Raw genomic sequence first — 27,882 nt, forward strand, 5'->3', positions numbered from 1 at the left:
TGAGGCCAACCCAGACAAAATCAAAGCCATCCTAGAAATGAGACCACCCCAAAATTTAAAGGAGGTTTAGAAGCTGAACGGCCGGCTAGCTGCCTTGAGTCACTTTTTGTCCAAGTCAACAGATCGCTGCCTACCTTTCTTTAAGGCCATAAAAAGCAAAGGCTTCGAATGGACCAAAGAGTGCCAGCTCGCATTCGACGAACTCAAAAGGTACCTCACCAGCATCCTAGTCTTAACCGGACCCGAAGTGGGTGATTTTTAGAACTATACCTCTCGGCAAGTGACGAGGTGGTCAGCTTGGTAATAATAAGAGAAGTAGATCGGGTCCAACGACCTGTCTATTATGTTAGTAAAGCGTTGCAGGGTTCCCAAAGATAGAAAACTTAGCCTATGCACTGGTTATAGCAGCCTGAAAGCTCCACTCATACATCCAAGCTCACACCATCATTGTCCTTACCAACAAACCTCTGAGGCAAGTTTTGCTGAAGCCCGAGGTCTCAGGAAGGTTAACAAAGTGGGCCATCAAGCTCAGCGAGTATGAACTCCGGTATAAACCGCAAATTGCTATCAAGGCCCAAGCCTTGGTAGATTTCGTTGCAGAATGCACCTTTACCTCCGAAGTCCCCAGGCCGGTGGAGCACGAGGCCCCTAGTATGGGAGAGTTCGGGGTTCCCAGGCTGGTTGAACTCGAGTGCCGTGAAGTAGCAACCAGCGCGGCATCTCTCCTAGTTAGGTCAAGCCCAAATTGGGATGGAGAACCCTGGATCCTTCACGTAGATGGATCGTCAAATCGGTAGGACAGCGGAGCTGGAATCGTTCTGTATGGGCCAAGTGGTGTGAAATTGGAGTACACACTACGCTTTGAGTTCGCGACATCCAACAACGAAGCAGAGTACGAGGCGCTGCTAGCCAGGCTGAATCTGGCAAAGGATGTGAAAGCCAAGCACATCGTCATCTGCAGCGATTCCCAGCTCATGGTAAATCAGGTTATGGATGAGTATGAAGCCCATGAGCCAACCCTGGTGGCATACTTAGCCAAAGTAAGAGGAGCTCTACTCAACTTCCGGTCATACTTCATCCAGCAAATCCTGATATCAGAGAATGCCGTGGCCGATGCCCTATCCCCTTTATCCAGCACTGGCGATAACACCACGAGGACCGTGTATATAGAGAACTTGCCTCAGCCTAGCATTCTCAGGGGAGCAGAGGAGGTCGCTCCCATCATTCAAGCAGAGCCGAGCTGGATTGATCCGCTCATGAGCTTCTTGCTACACGAGACCCTCCCCGTAGATCATAATGCTGCCAGGAGGGTAGAGCGTTAGGTAGCCAAATACGCCATGATAGACGGACGACTGTACTTAAGATCCTACACGCTCCCCTACCTACATTGCCTGCGACCCTTTGAAGCCAAGCTCGTCCTCCGTGATACTCATGAGGGCCTGTGCAGTGGACACTTAGGGGGCAGGGCCCTCACTCAGAAAGAACTACGACAGAGGTATTACCGGCCAATGATGAAGGCAGATGCGACCGAGCTTGTCAAAAAATGTGACAAGTGTTAGAAGCACGCCAACATCCACCACTGGCCTACTGCCAACCTAAAATACCTCACTAGCCCATGGCCATTTGCACAATGGGGGATTGACCTACTTGGGCAATTCCCACCAGCAACGGACAAAGGAGGTTCCTAGTGGTGGAAGTTGACTATTTCACAAAGTGGGTCGAAGCTGAACCTCTCGCAACAATCACGGCCCAAAACGTGTAGAATTTCTTTTGGAAGAACATAGTGTGTCATTTCGGATTACCTCGTGTACTGATCTCCGACAATGGTAAGCAGTTCCAAAACTGGTGCTGAGACATGGGAATTCAGCAGAACTTCACCTCAATAGCGCACCCTCAGGCAAATGGTCAAACGAAAGTCATGAACAGGGCAATCCTTCAAGGACTAAAAGTGTGGCTGGACCGAGCTAAGGGATTGTGGACGAATGAGCTGCCCAGTGTATTATGGGCCTACCGTACTATGGAAAAGACTGCCATAGGAGAAACACCCTTTAACCTCACATACGGCATCGAAGCAGTCATTCCAGCCGAGATTGAAGTTCCTTCGCTGAGATTAGAAGCATATGATGGCAGGGCAAATGACGACAAGCTACGTACCAACCTCAACCTGCTTGACGAAGTACGGGGACCTCGCATACATTAGGACCACGGCCTACCAGCAAAGAGTAGCTCGGTACTATAACACCAAGGTCAAAAAGTGGACTCTCTGTGTTGGCGACCTGGTTCTCCGTAAGGTTATGGTGCCTGAGCCCAGCATTGGCAAGCTTGGTCCAAACTGGGAAGGACCCTACCGAGTAAAGCGAGTACTCGTGGAAGGAACATACAAGCTTGAAACCCTAGAAGACCTATAAATAACTGAATAGACGAGTCACTCTCTGGGCTTAAGGGCCAAAATGCCGAGCTAACAAAGACCTTGGCACAATAAGACCCAGTCGCCTCTATGCCATGGGCGAACTCCAAGAGCGGACCACGTGTCGTGAAAACATATCCAGATGTAGACTTTCTATCATCTGTATCCGACTGGAAATCGGCATCTGTATACCCTTGGATCTGTAGTGAACTACCATCGAATACTAGACAAAACTCTTTTGTCCTTTGAAGGTACTTAAGTATGTTTTTCACAGCAGTCCAATGCTCAGGCCCTAGGTTGGCCTGAAATCTGCTTACTACACTCATTGCATGAGCAATGTCAGGGCGAGTGCACAGCATGGCATACATGATGCTCCCTACGGCAGAGGCATAGGGAACGTCTTTCATGCCATCAATCTCCTCAGAATTCTTGGGAGACATCTTCTTGGAGAGAGTGACTCCATGCCTGAAAGGAACATTTACTTTCTTGGAGTTTTCCATGCTGTATCTTTTGACTATTTTGTCAATGTAGGCAGATTGGGATAATCCTACTATCCGCTTCGATCTATCTCTATAGAGTCGAAGACCCAGTATATAGGAGGTTTCTCCAAGATCTTTCATGGAGAATTGTTGTGAAATCCATACTTTCACCGTAGTCAACATTCCTACATCATTCCCAATGAGTAGAATGTCATCTACATACAGAACCAAGAAGGTAACCTTATCTCCACTGTACTTCCTGTAAACACAGGGTTCATCCGGATTCTGCTCGAAGTCAAACGATTTGACGGCAAAGTCAAAACAGATGTTCCAACTTCTAAAATCTTGCTTAAGTCCATAAATGGATCTATTAAGTTTACATACCATGTTTTCCTGACCCGCAGTTATGAAGCCTTGCGGCTGTTGCATATAGATATCTTCAGTAAGATCTCCATTCAGGAATGCAGTTTTGACATCCATTTGCCAAATCTCAAAATCATGGTATGCTACTACAGCTAGCAGGATCCTAATGGATTTAAGCATGGCCACAGGCGAAAAGGTTTCCTCATAATCGATGCCCTCTTTTTGAGTGTACCCTTTCGCCACCAAACGAGCTTTGAAGGTCTCAACCCTACCATCGGGGCCCTTCTTCCTCTTGTAAATCCATTTGCAACCGATTGCTTTTACCCCGAAGGGCGGATCTACTAGAGTCCAGACTCCATTGGTCTCCATTGAGTCCATCTCTGCTCTCATGGCCTCCACCCACTTCTGGGAATCTATGTCCAACATAGTTTCCGCATAAGTCACAGGATCCTCCTCACTAGTCAAGGTTTCCACAAAGTAACTATCCTAGTCATAACCATAACGGACTGGTGGCTTGGATACCCAAGTGGATCTTCTTGGTTGGTCACTACCTGGAACTTGTGAGACATCTCCCACTGCTCCTGAGGTATCCATCATCAAGAACAATTTCCTGACTATGGATGTCCAGGATATAATCGGTCTCCAAGATCTTGGAATTTCGATTGTAGAACACTTTCTGCTCACTTGGGTCATAGAAAAGGTAACCTATAGAGCCTTTTGGGTAGCCTACAAATAGGCAACGACTGGTCTTGGATTACAACTTGTCTGCACTTGTTCTTTTAACGTGTGCTGGACAACCCCAAATCTTCAAGTGTCTGACACTTGGTTTCTTTCCGGTCCAAAGTTCATATGGAGTATTCGGAACCGATTTGGTTGGAACCTGATTTAGCACGTAAATCGCAGTCTCTAATGCGTAACCCCAAAAGGATGTCGGTAACTCTGAGTGTATGAGAAGTGACTGGACAGGATCAGCCCCTTTGTCGGACAATGGTAATGATCGGGAATGCACTCTCTCTGATGGAAACCAAACTGCTGGGAGTTGATTTCAATCGTTGGAATTTTGTTTTGCAAAATTAAGATATATATATATATATATATATATATATGTATATGTACGGTTTCAAAAGATTTGCAAAAGGCTTTAATTATTGAGATCCATGTGAGTAGAGAGTGCGGCACTGTTCCTTGCAGCCGAGAGAGAGGTATTCTCTTGTCGGGTAGTGCTTGATCATTAAGGGCTGAGAGGTTAAGTGTAAGACCATTTAGGATAGTACCTGATGGGCTAATCTTGCACCTGCCCACAGTCCCTAGGTTTTTATAAGATGGCTTGGCCCAGGGACCACTTAATGTAAGTGTTGAGACCATAGGGTCCATGTGATGGGCTCAAGGGGGTCACTGAGTCTTTCATTGAATTCGGTTGGGCCTTGTAATAAAGATTGAGCCGAACCCATGTGGCTGGTGTGTAGATCAATGCTTGGGTCCCACGCCATACAAAGAAGCCCAACTGGGCAGTAGGTTGGAAACTAGTTAAACACTGAACACTTAATGGGCCAAAAGCCCATTTCGAACTGGGCTGATATGATCACCAGTTCATAGGGCGAATCTGAGATTAGTGTTAGTAAAAGGATTGGGACTTTGACCTTATCCACTCTAAGAGACCAAATTCAAATTAGATTGAATCTGGTAACCTCCTGATAAGATCAGGAGTGAACTAACTTAGTCTGTAGATAGGATTAAGATTAACCTCTATCCAAATACTGATTTGGATTGGGATAACTCCCAAAATATTGGGAGGTTTCTTAATCAAGAAGAAAGAGGAGAAAACCCTAGCAGAAATATCAGATTTCGAACTAGGGGGTTTGAGTAAGCAAGAAACACATCCTACAATCTGAGATTTGATCTCTCACAGACTCCAGAGAGAAGAGACAGTTCTTCTCTCTTCGTCCTTGGACTTCTCCTCCTTCAGCCACCGCCACTACCTGTTGGAAGATTGGATCTTTGCATCAACAGAAAGTCAAGAAAGCAATTCTTGACAATAGTTTTGCAAGAAAGACACTAGGATTCGGTGTTCAAGGTTCTAGAGGGTACTTGTGAAGAATCCAGTGTGTAGGACGCACCCTGCTGGTTCCGTTCCATCCACAATTGTGTCATCTTCAGCAGGAGCGGATCTTGGTTACTTCTTTGGGCGTGAACACCAACTTTGGGAGATATTATTTCTCCGGATCAGGTATAATCCTTCATGTTTCCTTTTGGTTCAGATCTGGTTTGTTTATGGTTCAAGTAGGATCCTTGAATAATGTATTCTAAATTTAGGGAATATGATTCCCAGTTGGAAGAAGGTAGGAATTTTTTTTGAAATTCGCCCCCCCATTCCGCACCTTTCTTGACATCCATTAGATGGATCCTACCATTCTTTCAATGGTATCAGAGCCACAGGTTCGAATCTTGAACCAAAAGAAAATCAGATCTGATCTAAAATTAATTTTGTTAAATCCAAAAATTTATTTAGAATTGTTTTTTATTTATTTTTTTATTTAATGGACTGTTCGAACCTGGAGATTGCAGTGCAGATTTGGCACAGATAGTCTGCGCACCCTTTTTTCTTCCTTTTATTATTATTCGGTCTGTAAATAATTTTTTTTTATTTTTCTAGACTGAATGTATAGGATTTGATCAAGAATGTAATTAATTAATAGAAATAGGATTTATGTTTTTTATTTATTTTCTTGATTAAAGAAAAAGGAAGAAGATGGCGGCGCTGGAGATTTGCAGATGGAGAAATCGCATATTGCGATTTACAGTTTATGAAACTGTAACTTTTGTGATTAACCTCTATTTTGCAGGTGGTATGAACAATCCATATTTTTGATTTGTGATTGTCTAAAATAAAAAAATTATTAATTTCAGATCTCTCTTGAATTAATTCTTGAATTGAAAATCGGTTTTGGACCATTTCAGACAAGATTGGACCAAAATTGTTTGGACCGAATTTGAGATTCGAAGGGAGCTGTTTTTCAGTCCATTTTTTCTCACACTGATTATTCCAAATCTGATGTTCAGTTATAGGGATTAATTCGGCCCATCTATAAAGCCCAATTTTAAAGGGTTAAAACTGCAAAAGCCCATTGTTATGAGAAAAGGTGTATGGGTCGAACTGCTAACTACAATTCAGCCCATACACCTAGTAAAAATTAATTGTTAATGCTTTAAGTTTTAAATGGGCCATTCGATGGGCTTTATAGTAGTTAATTGATTGGATCAATTCTTCCTTTACATGTGATGTTTGGATGTATGATGTACTGTGACCATGGGCCATAAGCACTTGGCCCATGTTAATTTGTTAGTGGCTCTTGCGCACACCATGGCTGAATGCACATCATTGCCATGGTGTCCCTTAAGGTCATTGGATGACCCCTCTCCACTTGGTGGGCCCCACAACCCTGAAAAGGGGTGCGTACAGAACCCCTAGCCGATTGAGGCCCACCAGAAATCTGGCTTTATGAAAGTCAGTGGGAGCCACTTTGGTTTGACCTAAATTAGAACTAGGGCGTAATTTTTGTTCCCTCCAAGCAAATATGAGTGCCTGTGATAGGGAGATCCATTTGATGGACTCTCTAAAGGCCTTCCATCATTAGCACAATGATGGGTCCATCAGTAATGAGGAAACGCACCATAAAATTGGGCTATCCATTTGCTGTTGCATCTATTAGAGTGTTTCATTATATGATAGGGGTGTCATAGACCGATGTGGGAGGGGCTTCACCAAAAAATGGGAACTCTCTCAAGGTACTTTGGCGTAACCTGAATATGATGGGTGTGCACTCACTGGATAGAAAGGTTTACCTGAAAATGGCTCTGAACCTTGTCTGACAGAGGCCAAAGGGAAACTCATTTGATGAGTGGATATGATCCGTCATAGAAAGGTGGTGGGGTTATGCAGCTGAAATAGTTGGCTTCACGCACTCTATGTGATTTCCCACATTTCCAAAGACATTCCGTCGTCTCCGTCACTGAGAAGGGAGGGAAAATCTCAGAGATGAATAAATGGGAATGGAACATAGATTAAAAGTCATATCTATGTAGGTAACATGAATCAAACTAAGGTTGTGGACTAACGTTTTTGCTATTTTTTTAGAAAATGGAAAACGGTCAATTTGCAAAACTTCTAGATGATAACAAGCTTAAGGGCCCAAACTATGCCGACTGGTACAGAAATCTTATGCTGATCCTAACTTCTGAAAAGTTAGATAAGGTGGTGAAAAGTCCTGCCCTGGAACGTCCGGGTGATAGGGCTTCTGAGGCCCGGAGGAGGGACTACCAAGAATGGGAAGATAAGAACTCCCTAGCCCGCTGCTTTGTCATTGCCTCATTAGACAACTCAATACAGAGGCAGTTTGATAAGATCGAACTAGCCAAGGACATATTGGACAGTCTAAGAACAATGTATGAAGAGCATAATCGTTCTACTCGATAGAAGGTCCTGAAATTGTTCATGACCGCGCAGATGTCCAAGGGGCAGAAAGTTCATGACCATTGTCTTCGGATGATGGTATACATTAATGAACTTGAAGCTCTTGGATCCAGGCTAGATCTTGGCACGCAAGTGGATGCCATCCTGAATTCTTTGCCCTCTTCCTTTAATGTGTTCACTATGAACTACAATATGAATAAGCTGAATGTCAGCGTCCAGGAAATCAGAAATATGTTGCAGAGGGCCGAGGATCTTTTAAAGAAGGATGAGCCTGTGGTTATGCTTGCTGAAGCTAACAGATTGGACAAGAAAAAGAGAAAGGCAAAGAAGACCCAGAAGAAAGCTGCCAAACCCAAGAAGCAGAAGAAGAACAAGGCGTCGGATGTCTGTCACTTCTGCAAACAGACCGGCCACTGGAAGAGGAAATGTCCTGCCTACCTGGAATCTAAGAAAGGTAACATCGAAACTTGTGTCATAGAAACTAATATGTTAGTTACTTCTGTGTCCTGGTGTTTTGACTCCGGGGCTTCAACTCATGCATGTAACTCACTGCAGGGGTTCAAAGTTAGCAGAAGATTGAGTGATGGCGAGGTGACACTATTCTTGGGAATGACTGCAAGTGTTGTAGCTACGGCGATAGGAACCGTAGAATTAGTTTTTAGAGAAGGAGTCCTTGTACCTAAAGATTGTCTTTATGTACAGAACTTGAGAAGAAATTTAATTTTTGTTTCTAAACTGTGTGCTGATGGATATACTGTTTATTTTAGTAATATGATTACTGTTAAACGGAATAACAAATTCATCGCATGCGGGGAACTGGAGAATGGTCTCTATGTTCTACATCCTTCTCTAGAAACTAACATAACCGAAACTACGTCGGTCAAAAATCCCAAGAAAAGGAATCGTGATACAATTAATCCCACGTGCTTCTAGCATTACCGACTTGGCCATATGGGTATTGACCGAACCACAAGACTGGTAAACGATGGTCCTTTGGATTTTCTAACCGTAGAAAATCTTCCCACTTGTGAGCCTTGCCTTCAAAGTAAGATGACTAAGCAGCCATTTGACGGTAAGCCTAAAAGATCTGGAGGCACACTTGACCTAATACATACTGATGTATGTGGTCCCCTGAGTGTTAGGACACGGAATCAACACGTGTACTTCATCACCTTTACAGATGATTCTTCATGATATGGTTACGTGTACCTAATGAGACACAAGTCTGAATCCTTTGAAAAGTTCAAAGAGTTCAGACAGGATGTCGAGAAACAGTTGGGGAGAGAAGTTAAGGCCCTTCGATCAGATCGATGTGGCGGGTATCTCTCTGACGAATTCAAGGACTACTTAAAGGACAATGGGATAGTGTCACAACTAGCTCCTCCTGCTACACCACAACTCAACGGTGTTTCAGAGAGGAGGAATAGGACCTTGTTGGACATGGTCCGGTCACTTCTAGTACGCTCGGATCCAAGAGCCTCCAGTTCGTTGATGTAGCCCATCATCCGAAGACAATGGTCGTGAACTTGTTGGCCCTTGGACATTTGAGTGGTCATGAACTGCTTCAAGATCTTTTTCCGAGTAGAACAATTTTGCTCTTCATACTGTTAGACAGTCTTGTATGCCCTTAGCTTCAATCGGATTTGATGTACTTTTGTTATTTAGTGGAAATAAATTAAAGTGCATGTTTGATTCATGTTGTTTGGTATAATTCTGTGTAAGACCCTAAAACTGGACACTTATAGAAACTTGTGTTATTTTTAAATGTTCACAGCCATTAGATAAGTCTGGGGAGATTTTTCCTGTCAAGGCTGATACTGGTGTGCCACCAAGTGTTGGGATGGCTTGTTTCGGCCATCAGGGTAAGACCCAAGGCACCTGCAGTATGGGATTGCTTGGACCCTTGAACCGGACTAGATTTCCTGTATTGCCCTAGACCTTGGAGACAGATGGGCAAAACTGGAAAGTTACACCTGACCCCTAGACTCGATTATGACACATCACTAGGTGTCAGATCGGGCTGTCTTTGATGTGTCAATCAGTGAGATCCTTAGTGGGGGTCAAAACCTGGACATGTTGGGGAAGTCTGAGAATTCATCTGAGTGAGTGGTCATAGTGACAGGATCAGCCCCTTTGTCGGACAATGGTAATGATCGGGAATGCACTCTCTCTGATGGAAACCAAACTGCCGGGAGTTGATTTCAATCGTTGGAATTTTGTTTTGCAAAATTAAGATATATATATATATATGTACGATTTCAAAAGATTTGCAAAAGGTTTTAATTCTCGGGATCCATGTGAGTAGAGAGTGCGACATTGTTCCTTGCAGCCGAGAGAGAGGTCTTCTCTTGTCGGGCAGTGCTTGATCATTAAAGGCTGAGAGGTTAAGTGTAAGACCATTTAGGATAATACCTGATGGGCTAATCTTGCACCTGCCCACAGTCCCTGGGATTTTATAAGATGGCTTGGCCCAGGGATCACTTAATGTATGTGTTGGGCCCATAGGGTCCATGTGACGGGCTCAAGCGGGTCACTGAGTCTTTCAGTGAATTTGGCTGGGCCTTGTAATAAAGGCTAGGCCAAACCTATGTGGCTGGTGTGTAGATCAATGCTTGGGTCCCACGCCATACAAAGAAGCCCAACTGGGCAGCAGGTTGGAAACTAGTTAAACACTGAACATTTAATGGGCGAAAAGCCCATTTCGAATTGGGTTGATATGATCACCAGTTCATAGGGCGAATCTGAGATTATTGTTAGTAAAAGGATTGGGTCTTTGACCTTGACCACTTTAAGAGACCAAATTCAAATTATATTTGAATTTGTTAACCTCCTGATAAGATCAAGAGTTAACTAACTTAATCTGCATATAGGATTAAGATTAACCTCTATCCAAATATTGATTTGGATTGGGATAACTCCCAAAATATTGGGAGGTTTCTTAATCAAGAAGAAAGAGGAGAAAACCCTAGCAGAAATATCAGATTTCGAACTAGGGGGTTTCAGTAAGCAAGAAACACATCCTACAATATGAGATTTGATCTCTCACAGACTCTAGAGAGAAGAGACAGTTCTGCCCTCTTCATCCCTGGACTTCTCCTCCTTCAGCCGCCGCCACTACCTGTTGGAAGATTGGATCTTTGCAGCAACAGGAAGTCAAGAAAGCAGTTTTTGACAATAGTCTTGCAAGAAAGACACTAGGATTCAGTGTTCAAGGTTTCCAAAGGGTTTTTGTGAAGAATCCAGTGTGTAAGACGCACCCTGCTGGTTCCGTTCCATCCACAGTTGTGTCATCTTTAGCAGGAGCGGATCTTGGTTACTTCTTTGGGTGTGAACTCCAACTTTGGGAGATATTATTTCTCCGGATCAGATATAATCCTTCCGGTTTCCTTTTGGATCAGATCTGGTTTGTTTGTGGTTCAAATAGAATCCTTGAATAATGTAATCTAAATTTAGCGAATATGATTCCTAGTTGGAAGAAGGTATGAAATTTTTTTGAAATTCGCCCCCCCCATTCCGCACCTTTCTTGGCGTCCATTAGATGGATCCTACCATTTTTTCAGCATACATCGTCCTCAGATTGTCCAATATGTCCTTGGCAAGTTCGATCTGATCGAACTGCCTCTATATTGGGTTATCCAAGGAGGCGATGATGTAACACCGAGCTAGGGAGTTTTTCTCCTCCCATTCCTGATAGCCTCTCCTTCGGGCCTCAGAAGCCTTGTCTCCCGGATGCTCCGGGGCAGGATTCTTTGCCACTTTGTCCAGTTTTTTAGAAGGTAGGACCAGCATAAGGTTCTTGTACCAGTTGGTGTAGTTTGGGCCCTTAACTTGTTGTCATCAAGAAGCTTTGCAAAAGATCCATTTGCCATTATCTGATAAAAAAGCAAACATCAGTCCACAACCTAATTTGATTCATGTTCATTTCATAGATATGGCTTTTAATCTACGATCCATTTCCATTTATTCATCTCTGAGATTTCCTTCCTTTCTCAGAGATGGAGACTACGGGTTGTATCTAGAAATGTGGGAAATCACATAGGGTGCATGGAGCCAACTGTTTCAGCTGCATAACCCCACCACCTTTTTGTGAAGAATCATATCCACTCATCATATGAGTTTTCCCTTTGGCCTCTGTTAGACAAGGTTCAGAGCCGTTTTCAGGTAAACCTTTCTGTCCAGTGAGTGCTTACTCATCATATTCGTGAATGCCAAGATACCGTGAGAGAGTTCCCATTTTCTGGTGAAGCCCCTCGCACATCGGTCTATGACGCCCTTATCATCTTATGAAACACTCAAACAATCCCAACAGCAAATGGATAGCCCATTTTGGTGCGTTTCCTCATTACTGAAGGACCCATCCTTATGCTAATGATGGAAGGCCTTTAGAGAGTTCATCATATGAATCTCCCTATCACTTGCACTCATATTAGCTGGAGGAAACAAATAATTACGCCCTATTTTGATTTAGGTCAAACCAAAGTGGCTCCCACTAACTTTCATAAAGCCAGATTTCGGTGGGCCTTAAATCGGATAGGGTTCCGCACGTAACCTCTTGATGAGGTGTGGGGGCCCACCACTGAGGGAGGTCATCCAATGACCAAAAGGGACACCGTGGCAAGGATGTGCATTCAGCCATGGTGTGCGCAAGAGCCACTGTCGAATGAGCATGGGCCAAGCACTTATGGCCCATGTACGCAGCACATCACACATTCATACATCTCATGCAGGGATAAATTGATCCAATCAATTAATTATATGTAAGGCCCATTGGAAGTCCGCTAAAATTCCATAATATTAACCATTAATATTATCTAGGTATATGGGCTGAATTAGGGTTACCTAGTTCGACCCATATAGTTTTATCCTTTAAATGGGCTTTTAGCAGTTTTAACTATTAAAAACTGGGCCTTTACAGGTTGGGCCGAATTAACCATTTAATTAAATATCAATCCTTAGTCCCATTAGTGGGAAAAATTAGGGCAAACTTTCAGCCTTGATTAAACCCTAGAGTTGGTCCAAATAGTTTGAACCAATCTTGGTTCAAATGGGTCTAGGGTTTGATTTTTAATTCAATCCTTAATTCAAGAAAATAATCTGAAATTAAATAATTGATAAAAGAAAAACAAAAAAAAAGGTTAATCAGGGCTGTTCGCACACTCATCCTGTAAAATAGAGGTTAGATCACAGATTGCATTTTCTTAAACTGTAAATCGCAGTCAGCGAATCTCCCATCTGTGAAATCTCCTTCTCTACGGCGCCATCTTCGATCCAAAATGAAAAATAAATAGAAATCCTATTTCTATTAATTATTACATCAGATCGAGTGCCTATACATTGAGTCTAAAATAAAAAAAAAATTATTTACAGACCAAATGTAATAAATAAATTCAATAAACTACAAATCTTGCAGTTCTCCCTACGCAAACTAAGAGTTCGATCTCCTCTTCTACGAACAACCCATAAATCATGAAAATTATAAAAAACTATTCTAAATAATAATCATATTTATTTAAAATTAATTTCATATTATTTGCCCATCTGTTTTGGGAACAAATTTCCCAAAACCCATATCTGTGCAAATTGGGTAGAACGCCTTCTCCCTATTTGCGCAGGTTCAGATCTGAAATAGAATGGTTCAAGATTTGAACCTAGCTCTAATACCACTGAAGGGATAGGAAATCCATCACATGGACGCCCAAGATTGCAGAATAAAGGGGACGGATTTCAAAAATTTTTCTTTCCCTTCACTTGGGAATCGAATTCCCTATTTAGAAAATCATATTTTCAATGATCATTCTTGAACCATAAACTGAACCAGATCTGAACCAAAAGGAGTAGAGAGAGATAATACCTGATACAGAGAAATAGTATCTCTCAATGGAGGTGTTCACGCCCAAGGTAGAATCCAAAATCTGCTCCCACTAAAGATGGCGCAGTGTAGGGTGGAGCAAAATCAATAGTGTTCTTCCTAAGAACTTGATCCTTCCCAAAAATCACCTGGATGGCTTGTGAATACAACTCCTACCAATCTTTTCTCCAAAAGATTAGAATCAAGATCCAATCTTGATTTGCAGGGTGCAGAATTCTCTCCTCTGTGATCTCAGCTCTGAAGACAAGACTGTTGGTTGTCTGTTGTGTTGTGTCTAAAGGCTGCTGCCACCTTTTCCTTTTATAGACTTAAAGGGATCAGCTCCTAATCCCATTAGGAGATGCTAGCCCAAATCATATCTGGATTAGAAGTCCCTTTAAGATAAAGGATAATCCTTATGTTATCTGCAGATTAGATCAACCATCTCCTAATCTAATTAGGAAGTTTCCAGATCTAAATCTCATTTAGATCTTGGACTCTTTGAGTGGATAGGGTGTGGGCCCAATCCTATCAACTGATCCTATCTTAGAATTCGCCCCTTATTGAGTAATCAAATTAGCCCAGTTCGAAATGGACTCAAGGCCCATTTAGGGTTATGTATTCATTTAGCCTTCCAAACTGCTGCCCAGTTGGGCTTCATTGTATGGCGTGGACCCAAACATTGATCTACACATTAGCCACATGGGTTCAACCCAGCCTTTGTTACAAGGCCTGGCCGAATACACTGTTATGGACAGTGCACCCCCTGAAACCCATCAGATGAGCTCTATGGGCCCAACACTTACCCTAAGTGGTCCTTGGGCCAAGCCACCTTGTAACACCCAGGGACTGTGGGCAGATGCAAGATTAGCCCATCAGGTATTATCCTCAATAGTCTTACACTTAACCTCTCAGCCCATACTGATCATACACTGCCCGACAAGAGAGGACTTCACCCTCGGCTGCAAGGAACAGTGTTGCACTCTCTCAAGTATGGATCCTGGGAATTAAAACCTTTTGCAAATCATTTTGAAACCATAATTTATATACTTTTATATCTCATATAAAATATGTTTTGCAAAACAAATTTCAACGATTGAAATCAGCTGCCGGCAGTCTTGGTTTCCATCAGTGAGAGTGCATCCCCGATCATTACCTTTGTCCGACAAAGGGGCTGATCTTGTCACTATGATCACCGACTTAGATGAATTCTCAGACTATCCCAATATACCCAGGTTTTGAGCCCCACTAAGGATCTCACTGATTGGTACATCAAAGACAGCCAAATCCGACACCTAGTGCAGTATCATAATCGAGTCTAGGGGTCGGGTGTAATTTTCCAATTTTGCCCATCAATCACCAAGGTCCAGGGCAATACTGAAAATCTGGTCCAGTTCAAAGATTCAATTAATCCTACACTGTATGTGCCTAGGGTCTCACCCCGGTAGCTGAGACAAGCCACCCCAACCGACTTGGTGGCACCACAAAGTCAGCTTTGTTAGGATAAGTCTCCCCAGACCGACCCACTGGCTTTGAACATTCTAAACTAACACGAGTCTCATTAAGTGTCCAGTTTATGGGTATTACACAGAAACATACCAAGGGAACATGAACCAAATATGCACTTTTATTCATTTACAATAAACTCATAAAGTACATCATTTTGATTGAAGTTAAGGGCATACAAAACTGTCTGACAGCTCCCACTTGCACTTAGGTCCAATCAGGTACTAGCCAGAGTCCCATGCTTTCCACATGTTTCTCAAACACTTTCTGTGATAGTGGCTTTGTCAATGGGTCTGCTACATTTTCCGCTGATGCTACCTTTTGAATCAGGACGTCCCCTCTACCAACAATCTCCCTCAGTACATGGTAGTTCCTCTCGATGTGCTTCGACTTCGAGTGGGCTCGTGGCTCCTTAGCTTAAGAAATAGCTCCATTGTTGTCACACAACAATGGGATGGGTGATGTGCTGGACGGAACTACTCCCAACTCGTGAACGAAATTCTTCATCCACACGGCTACTTTGGCAGCCTCACTTGTGGCAATGTACTCGGCCTCGGTCGTGGAGTCTGCAGTGGACCCCTGTTTGCTGCTTTTCCAGCAAACAGCACACGATCCTATCATGAAAACATATCCAGATGTAGACTTTCTATCATCAGGATCCCACTGGAAATCGACATCTGTATACCTTTGGATCTGTAGTGTGCTACCATCGAATACTAGACAAAACTCTTTTGTCCTTCGAAGGTATTTAAGTAATTTTTTCACAGCAGTCCACTGCTCCTGCCTGGGTTGGCCTGAAATCTGCTTACTACACTCACTACCTGAGCAATGTCTAGACAAGTGCACAACATGGCATACATGATGCTCCGTATGGTAGAGGCATAGGGAATGTTTTTCATTTCATCAATCTCCTCAGATATCTTGGGAGACATCTTCTTGGAGAGAGTGACTCCGTGCCTGAAAGGAACATTTCCTTTTTTGGAGTTTTCCATGCTGTATCTCTTGATTATTTTGTCAATGTAGGCAGATTGGGATAATCCTATTATCCACTTCAATCTATCTCTATAGAGTCGAAGACCCAGTATATAGGAGGATTCTCCAAGATCTTTCATGGAGAATTGCTGTGAAAGCCATACTTTTACCGTAGTCAACATTCCTACCAAGAAGGTAACCTTATCTCCACTGTACTTCCTATAAACACAGGGTTCATCCGGATTCTGCTCGAAGTCAAATGATTTGATGGCAGAGTCAAAACGGATGTTCCAACTTCTAGAAGCTTGCTTAAGTCCGTAAATGGATCTATTAAGTTTACACACCATGTTTTCCTGATCCGCAGCTATGAAGCCTTGCGGCTGCTGCATATAGATATCTTTCATAAGATCTCCATTCAGGAATGCAGTTTTGACATCCATTTGCCAAATCTCATAATCATGGTATGCTGCTATAGTTAGCAAGATCCTAATGGATTTAAGCATGGCCACAGGCGAAAATGTTTCCTCATAATCGATGCCCTTTTTCTGAGTGTACCCTTTTGCCACGAGACGAGCTTTGAAGGTCTCAACCCTACCATCGGGGCCCTTCTTCCTCTTTTAAATCCATTTGCAACCGATTGCTTTTACCCCGGAGGGCGGATCTACTAGAGTCCAGACTCCATTGGTCTCCATTGAGTCCATTTCTGCTCTCATGGCCTCCACCCACTTCTGGGAATCTATGTCCAACATAGGTTCCGTGCGTAAGTCACGTGATCCTCCTCAATAGTCATGGTTTCCACCAGGTAACTATCCTGGTTGAAGGGATAGGAAATCCATCATATAGACGCCCAAGATTGTGGAATAATGGGGGCGAATTTCAAAAATTTTTCTTTCCCTTCAACTGGGAATCGAATTCCCTTTTTAGAAAATCATATTTTCAAGGATCATTCTTGAACCATAAACTGAACTAGATCTGAACCAAAAGGAGGAGAGAGAGCTAATACCTGATACAGAGAAATAATATCTCTCAATGGAGGTGTTCACGCCCAAGGTAGAAACCAAAATCTGCTCCCACTGAAGATGGCGCAGTGCAAGGTGGAGCAGAATCAACAGTGTCCTTCCTAAAAACCTGATTTTCCCAAGAATCACCTGGACGATTTGTGAATACAACTCCTACCAATCTTTTTTCCAAAAGATTGGAATCAAGATGCAATCTTGATTTCTCCCAAGGAATGGAGATCGAATTGATATAGGCGGCGGCTGCAGGAAGGAGGTGGCTAAAGAGAATTTGCAGGGTGCAGAATTCTCTCTTCTGTGATCTCAGCTCTGAAGACAAGACTACTGGTTGTCTGTGTGTTGGATGTTGTGTCTAAAGGCTACCGCCCTCTCTTCCTTTTATAGACTTAAAGGGATCAGCTCCTAATCCCATTAGGAGTTGCTAACCCAAATCATATCTAGATTAGAAGTCCCTTTAAGATAAGGGATAATCCTTATCTTATCTGTAGATTAGATTAGCTAGTTCCTAATCTAATTACGAAGTTTCCAAATCTAAATCTCATTTAGATCTTGGACACTCTGAGTGGATAGGGTGTGGGCCCAATCCTATCAGTTGATCTTATCTCAGAATTCGCCCCTTAAAAACTAATCAAATTAGCCCAGTTCAAAATGGGCTTAAGGCCCATTTAGGGTTATGTGTTCATTAAGCCTTCCAAACTGCTGCCTAGTTGGGCTTCCTTGTATGCCATGGGACCCAAACATTGATCTACACATCAGCCACATGGGTTCAGCCCAGCTTTTGTTACAAGGCTTGGCCGAATACACTGTTATGGACAGTGCACCCCCTGAAACCCATCAGACAGGCTCTATGGGCCCAACACTTACCCTAAGGGGTCCTTGGGCCAAGCCACCTTGTAACACCCAGGGACTGTGGGCAGATGCTAGATTATCCCATCAGGTATTATCCTCAATGATCTTACACTTAACCTCTCAGCACATAATGATCATACACTGCCCGACAAGAGAGGACCTCTCCCTCGGCTACATGGAACAGTGTTGCACTCTCTCAAGTATGGATCCTGGGAATTAAAACCATTTGCAAATCATTTCGAAACCATAATTTATATACTTTTATATCTCATATAAAATATATTTTGCAAATCAAATTTCAATGATTGAAATCGGCTGCCGGCGGTTTTGGTTTCCATCAGTGAGAGTGCATCCCCGATGATTACCTTTGTCCGACAAAGGGGCAGATCCTGTCACTATGATCACCCACTCAGATGAATTCTCAGACTGTCCCAACATACCCAGGTTTTGACCCCCGGTAAGAATCTCACTGATTGGTATATCAAAGACAGCCTAATCCGACACCTAGTGCAGTATCATAATCGAGTCTAGGGGTCGGGTGTAATTTTCCAGTTTTGCCTATCAATCTCCAAGGTCCAGGGCAATACTGGAAATTTGGTCCAGTTCAAAGATTCAATTAATCCCACACTGTATGTGCCTAGAATCTCACCCCGGTAGCTGAGACAAGCCACCCCAACTTACTTGGTAGCACCACAGTGTCAGCCTTGTCAGGATAAGTCTCCCCAGACCGACCCACTAGCTGTGCACATTCTAAATTAACACGAGTCTCATTAAGTGTCCAGTTTAAGGGTATTACATAGAAACATACCAGGGGAACATGAATCAAATATGCATTTTTATTCATTTACAATAAATTCATAAAGTACATCATTTTGATTGAAGCTATGGGCATACAATACTGTCTAACAGCTCCCATTTGCACTTAGGTCCAATCAGGTACTAGCCGGAGTCCCATGCTTTCAACGTGTTTCTCAAACACTTTCTGTGATAGTGGCTTTGTCAATGGGTCTGCTACATTTTCCGCTGATGCTACCTTTTGAATCAGGACGTCCCCTCTACCAACAATCTCCCTCAGTATATGGTACTTCCTAACGATGTGCTTCGACTTCGAGTGGGCTCGTGGCTCCTTAGCCTGAGCAATAACTCCATTGTTGTCACACAACAATGGGATGGGTGATGTGCTGGACGGAACTACTCCTAACCTATGAACAAACTTCTTCATCCACACGGCTTCTTTGGCAGCCTCACTTGCCGCAATGTACTCTGCCTCGGTCGTGAAGTTTGTAGTGGACCACTGATTGTTGCTTTTCCAGCAAACAACACACGATCCTATCGTGAAAACATATCCAGATGTAGACTTTCTATCATCTGGATCCGACTAGAAATCGACATCTGTATACCCTTGGATCTGTAGTGATCTACCATCGATTACTAGACAAAACTCTTTTGTCCTTTGAATGTACTTAAGTATGTTTTTCACAGCAGTCCAATGCTCCTGCCCTGGGTTGGCCTGAAATCTGCTTACTACACTCACTACCTGAGCAATGTCAGGGCGAGTGCACAGCATGGCATACATGATGCTCCCTATGGCAGAGGCATAGGGAATGTCTTTCATGCCATCAATCTCCTCAGTAGTCTTGAGAGACATCTTCTTGGAGAGAGTGTCTCCATGCCTGAAATGAACATTTCCTTTCTTGGAGTTTTCCAAGTCGTATCTTTTGACTATTTTGTCAATGTAGGCAGATTGGGATAATCCTATTATCTGCTTCGATCTATCTCTATAGTGTCGAAGACCCAGTATATAAGAGGCCTCTCCAAGATCGTTCATGGTGAATTGCTGTGAAAGCCATACTTTCACCATAGTCAACATTCCTACATCATTCCCAATGAGTAGAATGTCATCTACATACAGAACCAAGAAGGTAACCTTATCTCCACTGTACTTCTTGTAAACACAGGGTTCATCCGGATTCTGTTCGAAATCAAACGATTTGACGGCAGAGTCAAAATGGATGTTCCAACTTCTAGAAGCTTGCTTAAGTCCATAAATGAATCTATTAACTTTACACACCATGTTTTCCTAACCCACAGCTATGAAGCCTTGCGGCTGCTGCATATAGATATCTTCAGTAAGATCTCCATTCAGGAATGCAGTTTTGACATCCATTTGCCAAATCTCAAAATCATGGTATGCTGCTACAGCTAGCAAGATCCTAATGAATTTAAGCATGGCCACAGGCGAAAAGGTTTCCTCATAATCGATGCCCTCTTTCTGAGTGTACCCTTTCGCCACCAAACGAGCTTTGAAGGTCTCAACCCTACCATCGGGTCCCTTCTTCCTCTTGTAAATCCATTTGCAACCGATTGCTTTTACCCCAGAGGGCGGATCTACTAGAGTCCAGACTCCATTTGTCTCCATTGAGTTCATTTCTGCTCTCATGGCCTCGACCCACTTCTGGGAATCTATGTCCAACATAGCTTCCGCGTAAGTCACGGGATCCTCCTCACTAGTTAAGGTTTCCACCAGGTAACTATCCTGGTCATAACCATAACGGACTGGTGGCCTGGATACCCGAGTGGATCTTCTAGGTTGGTCACTACCTGGAACTTGTGGGACATCTCCTACTGCTCCTGAGCTCTCCTAATCAAGAACAATTTCCTGACGATGGGTGTCCAGGATATAATCAGTCTCCAAGAATTGGGCATTTTGACTGCAGAACACTTTCTGCTCAATTGGGTCATAGAAAAGGTAACCTACAGAGCCTTTTGGGTAGCTTACAAATAGGCAACGACTGGTTTTGGATTCCAATTTGTTAGCACTCGTTCTTTTAACATGTGCTGGACAACCCCAAATCTTCAAGTGTCTGACACTTGGTTTCTTTCCGGTCCAAAGTTCATATGGAGTGTTCGGAACCGATTTGGTTGGAACCCGATTCAGCACGTAAATCGCAGTCTCTAATGCGTAACCTCTTAAGGATGTGGGTAACTTTGAGTGTATGAGAAGTGACCGGACCATATCCAATAAGGTCCTATTCCTCCTCTCTGAAACACCGTTAAGTTGTGCTGTAGCAGGAGGAGATAATTGTGATACTATCCCATTGTCCTTTAAGTTGTCCCTGAACTCGTTAGAGAGATATTTGCCACCTCGATCAGATCGAAGGGCTTTAATTTCTCTCCCCAACTATTTCTCGACCTCTTGTCTAAACTCTTTGAACTTTTCAAAGGATTTAGACTTGTGTCTCATTAGGTACACGTAACCATATCGTGAGAAATCATCTGTGAAAGTGATGAAATACATGTGTTGATTCCGTGTCCTAACACTTAGGGGACCACATACATCAGTATGTATTAGGTCAAGTGTGCCTGTACATCTTTCAGGCTTACTGTTAAATGGCCGTTTCATCATCTTAACTTGTAGGCAAGGCTCATAGGTGGGAAGATCTTCTACAGTTAGAAAATCCAAAGGACCATCCTTTACCAACCTTGTGATTCGGTCAACACCGATGTGGCCAAGTCGGTAGTGCCACAGACACGTGGGATTAACTGTATGACGGGCTCTTTTCTTGGGGATTTCAGCCGACGTAGTTTCGGTTATGTTAGTTTCTAGAGAAGGATGTAGAACATAGAGACCGTTCTCCAGTTCCCCGTATGCGATGAATTTGTTATTTCTTTTAATAGTAATTGTATTATTAAAGAAGACAGAATAACCATCTGAACACAGTTTTGAAACAAAAATCAAATTTCTTCTTAAGTTTTGTACATAAAGACAATCTTTCAGTACAACTTTTCCTTCTCTAAAAATTAACTCCACGGTTCCTATTGCCGCGACTGCAACAATTGCAGTAGTCCCCAAGTAGAGAGTGACTTCTCCTTCACTCAGCCTTCTGCTTACCTTGAACCCCTGCAGTGAGTTACACGCATGAGTTGAAGCCCCGGAGTCAATACACCAGGACGTAGAAACTACCAATAAATTGGTTTCTATAACACAAGTTTCAAAATTACCTTTCTTGGATTCCAGGTAGGTAGGACAATTCTCTTGCCCGCTTTGCTAGTTTCAACAAGCATAGCTACAGGCTCATCCTTTTTAATCAGTTCTTCAACTCTTTGTAACATATTGCTGAGCTCTTGCAAGCTGACATTCAACTTGTTCATGTTATAGTTCATGATGAACAGATTAAAGGAAGGAGGCAAAGAATTAAGGATAGCATCAATCTGGGTTGCGAGGTCCAGCCCAGATCCAAGAGCCTCCAGTTCATTGATGTAACCCATCATCCGAAGACAATGGTCATGAACTTGTTGGCCCTTGGACATTTGAGTGGTCATGAACTGCTTCAAGACATTTTGCCGAGTTGAACGATTCTGCTCTTCATACATCATCCTCAGGCTGTCCAATATGTCATTGGCATGTTCGATCTGATCGAACTGCCTCTGTATTGGGTTGTCCAAGGAGGCGATGATGTAACACCGGGCTAGGGAGTTTTTCTCCTCCCATTCCTGATAGTCTCTCCTTCGGGCCTCGGAAGCCCTGTCACCCGGACGCTCTAGGGCAGGATTCTTTGCCACTTTGTCCAGCATTTCTGAAGCTAGGACCAGCATAAGGTTCCTATACCAGTCGGCATAGTTTGTGCCCTTAAGCTTCTTGTCATCAAGAAGTTTTGCAAAAGATCCGTTTGCCATTTTCTGATAAAAGAGCAAACATCAGTCCACAACCTAATTTGATTCATGTTCATTTCATAGATATGGCTTTTAATCTACGATCCATTTCCATTTATTCATCTCTGAGATTTCCCTCCTTTCTCAGTGACAGAGACTACGGGTTGTCTCTGGAAATGTGGGAAATCACATAGGGTGCATGGAGACAACTGTTTCAGCTGCATAACCCCACCACCTTTCTGTGAAGGATCACATCCACTCATCATATGAGTTTTCCCTTTGGCCTCTGTCAGAAAAGGTTCAGAGCCGTTTTCAGGTAAACCTTTCTATCCAGAGAGTGCTTACCCATCATATTCGTGAATGCCAAGGTATCGTGAGAGAGTTCCCATTTTTGGGTGAAGCCCCTCCCACATCGGTCTATGACGCACCTATCATCTTATGAAACACTCAGACAAGCCCAACAGCAAATGGATAGCCCATTTTCTGGTGCATTTCTTCATTACTAAATGACCCATCCTCATGCTAATGATGGAAGGCCTTTAGAGAGTTCATCATATGAATCTCCCTATCACAAGCACTCATATTAGTTGGAGGGAACAAAAATTACGCCATAGTTTGATTTAGGTCAAACCAAAGTGGCTCCCACTGACTTTCATAAAGCTAGATTTCGGTGGGCATTAAATCGGCTAGGGTTCTGCACGTAACCTCTTGATGAGGTATGGGGCCCACCACTGAGGGAGGTCATCCATGACCAAAAGGGACACCATGGCAATGATGTGCATTCAGCCATGGTGTGCGCAAGAGCCATTGTCGAATGAGCATGGGCCAAGCACTTATGGCCCATGTACGCAGCACATCACACATCCATACATCTCATGCAGGGATAAATTGATCAAATCAATTAATTATCTGTAAGGCCCGTTGGAAGCCCGTTAAAATTCCATAATATTAACCATTAATATTATCTAGGTATATGGGCTGAATTAGGGTTACCCAGTTCGGCCCATATAGCTTTATCCTTTAAAATGGGCTTTTGCAGTTTTAACTATTTAAAACTGGGCCTTTATAGGCTGGGCCGAATTAACCATTTAATTAAATATCAATCCTTAGGCCCATTAGTGGGAAAATTAGGGCTGACTTTCAGCCTTGATTAAACCTTAGAATTCGTCCAAACACTTTGAACCAATCTTTGTTCGAATTGGTCTAGGGTTTGATTTTTAATTAAATCCTTAATTTAAGAAAATAATCTGAAATTAAATAACTGATAAACGAAAAACAATAATCAGTTAATCAAGGCTATTCGCACACTCCATCCTGTAAAACAGAGGTTAGATCACAGATTGCAATTTCTTAAACTACAAATCGCAGATAGCGAATCTCCCATCTACGAAATCTCCTTCTTTGCGCCGCCATCGTCGATCCAAAATTAAAAAATAAATAAATAGAAATCCTATTTATATTAATTATTACATCAGATCGAATGCCTATACAATGGGTCTAGAATTAAAAAAAAAATATTTACAGACCAAATGTAATAAATAAATTCAATAAATTGCAAATCTTGCAGTTCTCCCTATGCAAACCAAGATTTCGATCTCCTCTTGTACGAACAACCCATAAATCAAGAAAATTATAAAGAACTATTCTTAATAATTTCAGATTTATTTAAAATTAATTTTAGATTATTTGCCCATCTATTTTGGGAACAAATTTCCCAAAACCCATATTTGCGCAAATTAGGTAGAACGCCTTCTCCCTATTTGTGCAGGTTCAGATATGAAACAGAATGGTTCAAGATTTGAACCTGGCTCTGATACCACTGAAGGGATAGGAAATCCATCATATGGATGCCCAAGATTGTGGAATAAAGGGGGCGAATTTCAAAAACTTTTCTTTTCCTTCAACTGGGAATTGAATTCCCTATTTAGAAAATTATATTTTCAAGGATCATTCTTGAACCATAAACTGAACCAGATCTGAACCAAAAGGAGGAGAGAGAGATAATACCTGATACAGAGAAATAATATCTCTCAATGGAGGTGTTCACGCCCAAGGTAGAAACCAAAATCTGCTCCCACCGAAGATGGCACAGTGGAAGGTGGAGCAGAATCAGTAGTGTCCTTCCTAAGAACCTGATTCTTCCCAAGAATCACCTAGACAGCTTGTGAATACAACTCCTACCAATCTTTTCTCCAAAAGATTGGAATCAAGATCCAATCTTGATTTCTCCCAAGGAATGGAGATCGAATTGCTATAGGCGGCGGCTGCAGGAAGGAGGCGGCTAAAGAGAATTTGCAGGGTGCAGAATTCTTTCTTCTGTGATCTCAGCTCTGAAGACAAGACTGCTGGTTGTCTGTGTGTTGGATGTTGTGTCTAAAGTCTACCGCCCCCTCTTCCTTTTATAGAATTAAAGGGATCAGCTCCTAATCCCATTAGGAGTTGCTAACCCAAATCATATCTGGATTAGAAATCCCTTTAAGATAAGGGATAATCCTTATCTTATTTGTAGATTAGATTAGCCAGTTCCTAATCTAATTAAGAGGGTTTCAAATCTAAATCTCATTTAGATCTTGGGCTCTCTGAGTGGATAGGGTGTGGGCCCAATCCTATCAGTTGGTCTTATCTCAGAATTCGCCCCTTAAAGACTAATCAAATTAGCCCAGTTCGAAATGGGCTTAAAGCCCATTTAGGGTTATGTGTTCATTAAGCCTTCCAAACTATTGCCCAGTTGGGCTTCCTTGTAAGGCATGGGACCCAAACATTGATCTACACATCAGCCACTTGGGTTCAGCCCAGCCTTTGTTACAAGGCTTGGCTGAATACACTGTTATGGACAGTGCACCCCCTGAAACCCATCAGATGAGCTCTATGGGCCCAACACTTACCCTAAGTGGTCCTTGGGCCAAGCCACCTTGTAACACCCAAGGACTGTGGGCAGATGCAAGATTAGCCCATCAGGTATTATCCTCAATGGTCTTACACTTAACCTCTCAGCCCATAATGATCATACACTGCCCGACAAGAGAGGACATCTCCCTCGGCTGCAAGGAACAGTGTTGCACTCTCTCATGGATCCCGGGAATTAAAACCTTTTGCAAATCATTGCAAAACCATAATTTATATACTTTTATATCTCATATAAAATATATTTTGCAAATCAAATTTCAACGATTGAAATCGACTGCCGGCAGTCTTGGTTTCCATCAGTGAGAGTGCATCCCCGATCATTACCTTTGTCCGACAAAGGTGCTGATCCTGACACTATGATCACCCACTCAAATGAATTCTCAGACTATCCCAACATACCCGGGTTTTGACCCCCGCTAAAGATCTCGCTGATTAGTATATCAAAGACAACCTAATCCGACACCTAGTGCAGTATCATAATCGAGTCTAGGGGTCAGGTGTAATTTTCCAGTTTTGCCCATCAATCTCCAAGGTCCAGGGTAATACTGGAAATCTGGTCCAGTTCAAAGATTCAATTAATCCCACACTGTATGTGCCTGGGGTCTCACCCCGGTAGCTGAGACAAGCCACCCCAACCGACTTGGTGGCACCACATTGTCAGCCTTGTCAAGATAGGTCTCCCTAGACCGGTCCACTGGCTATGAACATTCTAAAATAACATGAGTCTCATTAAGTGTCCAATTTAAAGGTATTACACAGAAACATACAAAGGGAACATGAATCAAATATGCACTTTTATTCATTTACAATAAACTCATAAAGTACATCATTTTGATTGAAGCTAAGGGCATACAAAACTGTCTAACTGGGGCAGCATCATCGAGATTCCTGTTCGAACTTGCTTAAGGCTTGCCTCTAGTGCAGGCACCTCGATGCAAGGTAAATCTGCCCTAGGTGGTTCGGTGTATGGTAGCTCGGCAGACTGCAGGGAGATCTGCCTTACATCCATGCTTGCCTGACATTTGTACCTACCAGATCCGGTGGCAATGCTCGGATCACTTGCCAGGCAGCGTTCTGCCTGCCGTCGCTTAAAAGCATGGCACGCCTATCGAGTCCATACCTTGTAATAGCAACCTGTAGCAGCAGCCTGCACCTGCTACCCCTACCCTGGTGGTAACGGCTAGGGCAGTGGCGGTTACGCCTGATGTGGCCGAGCTTCGGTATACAAGGATCCCAACCCTCACGAAGCTAAAGTATTGAAGCTAGCACTTTCACACTCTTAACTCTCTGTGTCTTCTTTGAGTTTCCTCAAGAGTTCTAACTTAGCCATCGGAGTGTTCCCGCCATGAGAGCTCCCCAGGAACCCTTCACCTTCCTCTTCCTCTTCCTCTCAGGTCCCATCCGTCACAGCTAGGAGCCAAGTCTCAGGCAGCTAAGAGTGCCTAGATCTTGCTGCATCAGGTGGGTTCCTTTCTAGTGACCCATTTGCAGCCTGGGAAGCACTGAGGCTTGTGGGGGAGGCATATAAGAAACACAACTTCTTTCTTCTTTTAAATCACGGAGTAAAAGCTCGATTCATAGTTGATGCTCATTGCTACATGGATTTGTTCTTTGACATGCCACTCCACGAAAAGCATTGGGCTTAGAGGAAGACCAGCAAGAACTGTGGATATGCTGGTAGGTTTACTAGCTACTTCTTCAAACTACGTTGGAAAGACCCTTTCCTTCAGCTATTCAGCCCACCAACAACCACACAAAACCGTGGAAGGATATTTCCTCAACGTCATGAGTGAATATTTCCTCTATTTTTCCTTGAATATTTTCTCAAACTTTGTTGCTTAATTAATTGATGTACGTGTTTTCTTGTCGTGTTTGTCCTCTATTTCGTTGGTTCGATTCACATAGGAGGGTTTACCAATGAGGCTATGAGTTCTCTCTCTCGGTATATATCATGGAGCTCTTATGAATGAGCCTTGGAGTAGGTCCTACCCATTTCTGAGATTTTTTTGAAGGAAATGATTCAATAATGAGGCTTAACTACTATCTGCAGTACCAGAAGCTAGAACTCACCCTTGGAACAGGGACCTCACTGTGATCCAACCTCTTTAACCATCCTTCATCAAGACCACATCAGTAATATGTTCATTGTATGATAAGTCCCAACCCTGAAGCTTTTGTCGTCAACGTCAGTAATATGTTCATTGTATGATAAATAAGATCAATAGTTATATTTATGTGCAGGAATGGAATGAGTGATTTATATTTTGTAGGATTAATTTCTTTTGATTCCGGTTGTCCAAGGACAGTAGCATAAAGTTGTTGTTAACAATAAAACACCAAGGAAATCTCAGACTTTCTTTCTCTGTCCAAGGGTAAATAAGTTGGTGTACCCTTTAGAGCATCCAAGATGA

The 27,882-nt window shown here is 42.9% G+C and overlaps 1 pseudogene; it reads left to right on the forward strand.

The window, feature by feature from the left end:
• The first annotated feature begins 1,855 nt into the window (after window positions 1-1,855).
• Window positions 1,856-27,882, forward strand: LOC148861192 (gibberellin 20 oxidase 2-like; annotated as a pseudogene).

Source organism: Nelumbo lutea, chromosome 4 (genome assembly GCF_056320005.1).
Source record: "Nelumbo lutea isolate HS-2025 chromosome 4, American lotus-T2T, whole genome shotgun sequence".
NCBI classification, from domain to species: domain Eukaryota; kingdom Viridiplantae; phylum Streptophyta; class Magnoliopsida; order Proteales; family Nelumbonaceae; genus Nelumbo; species Nelumbo lutea.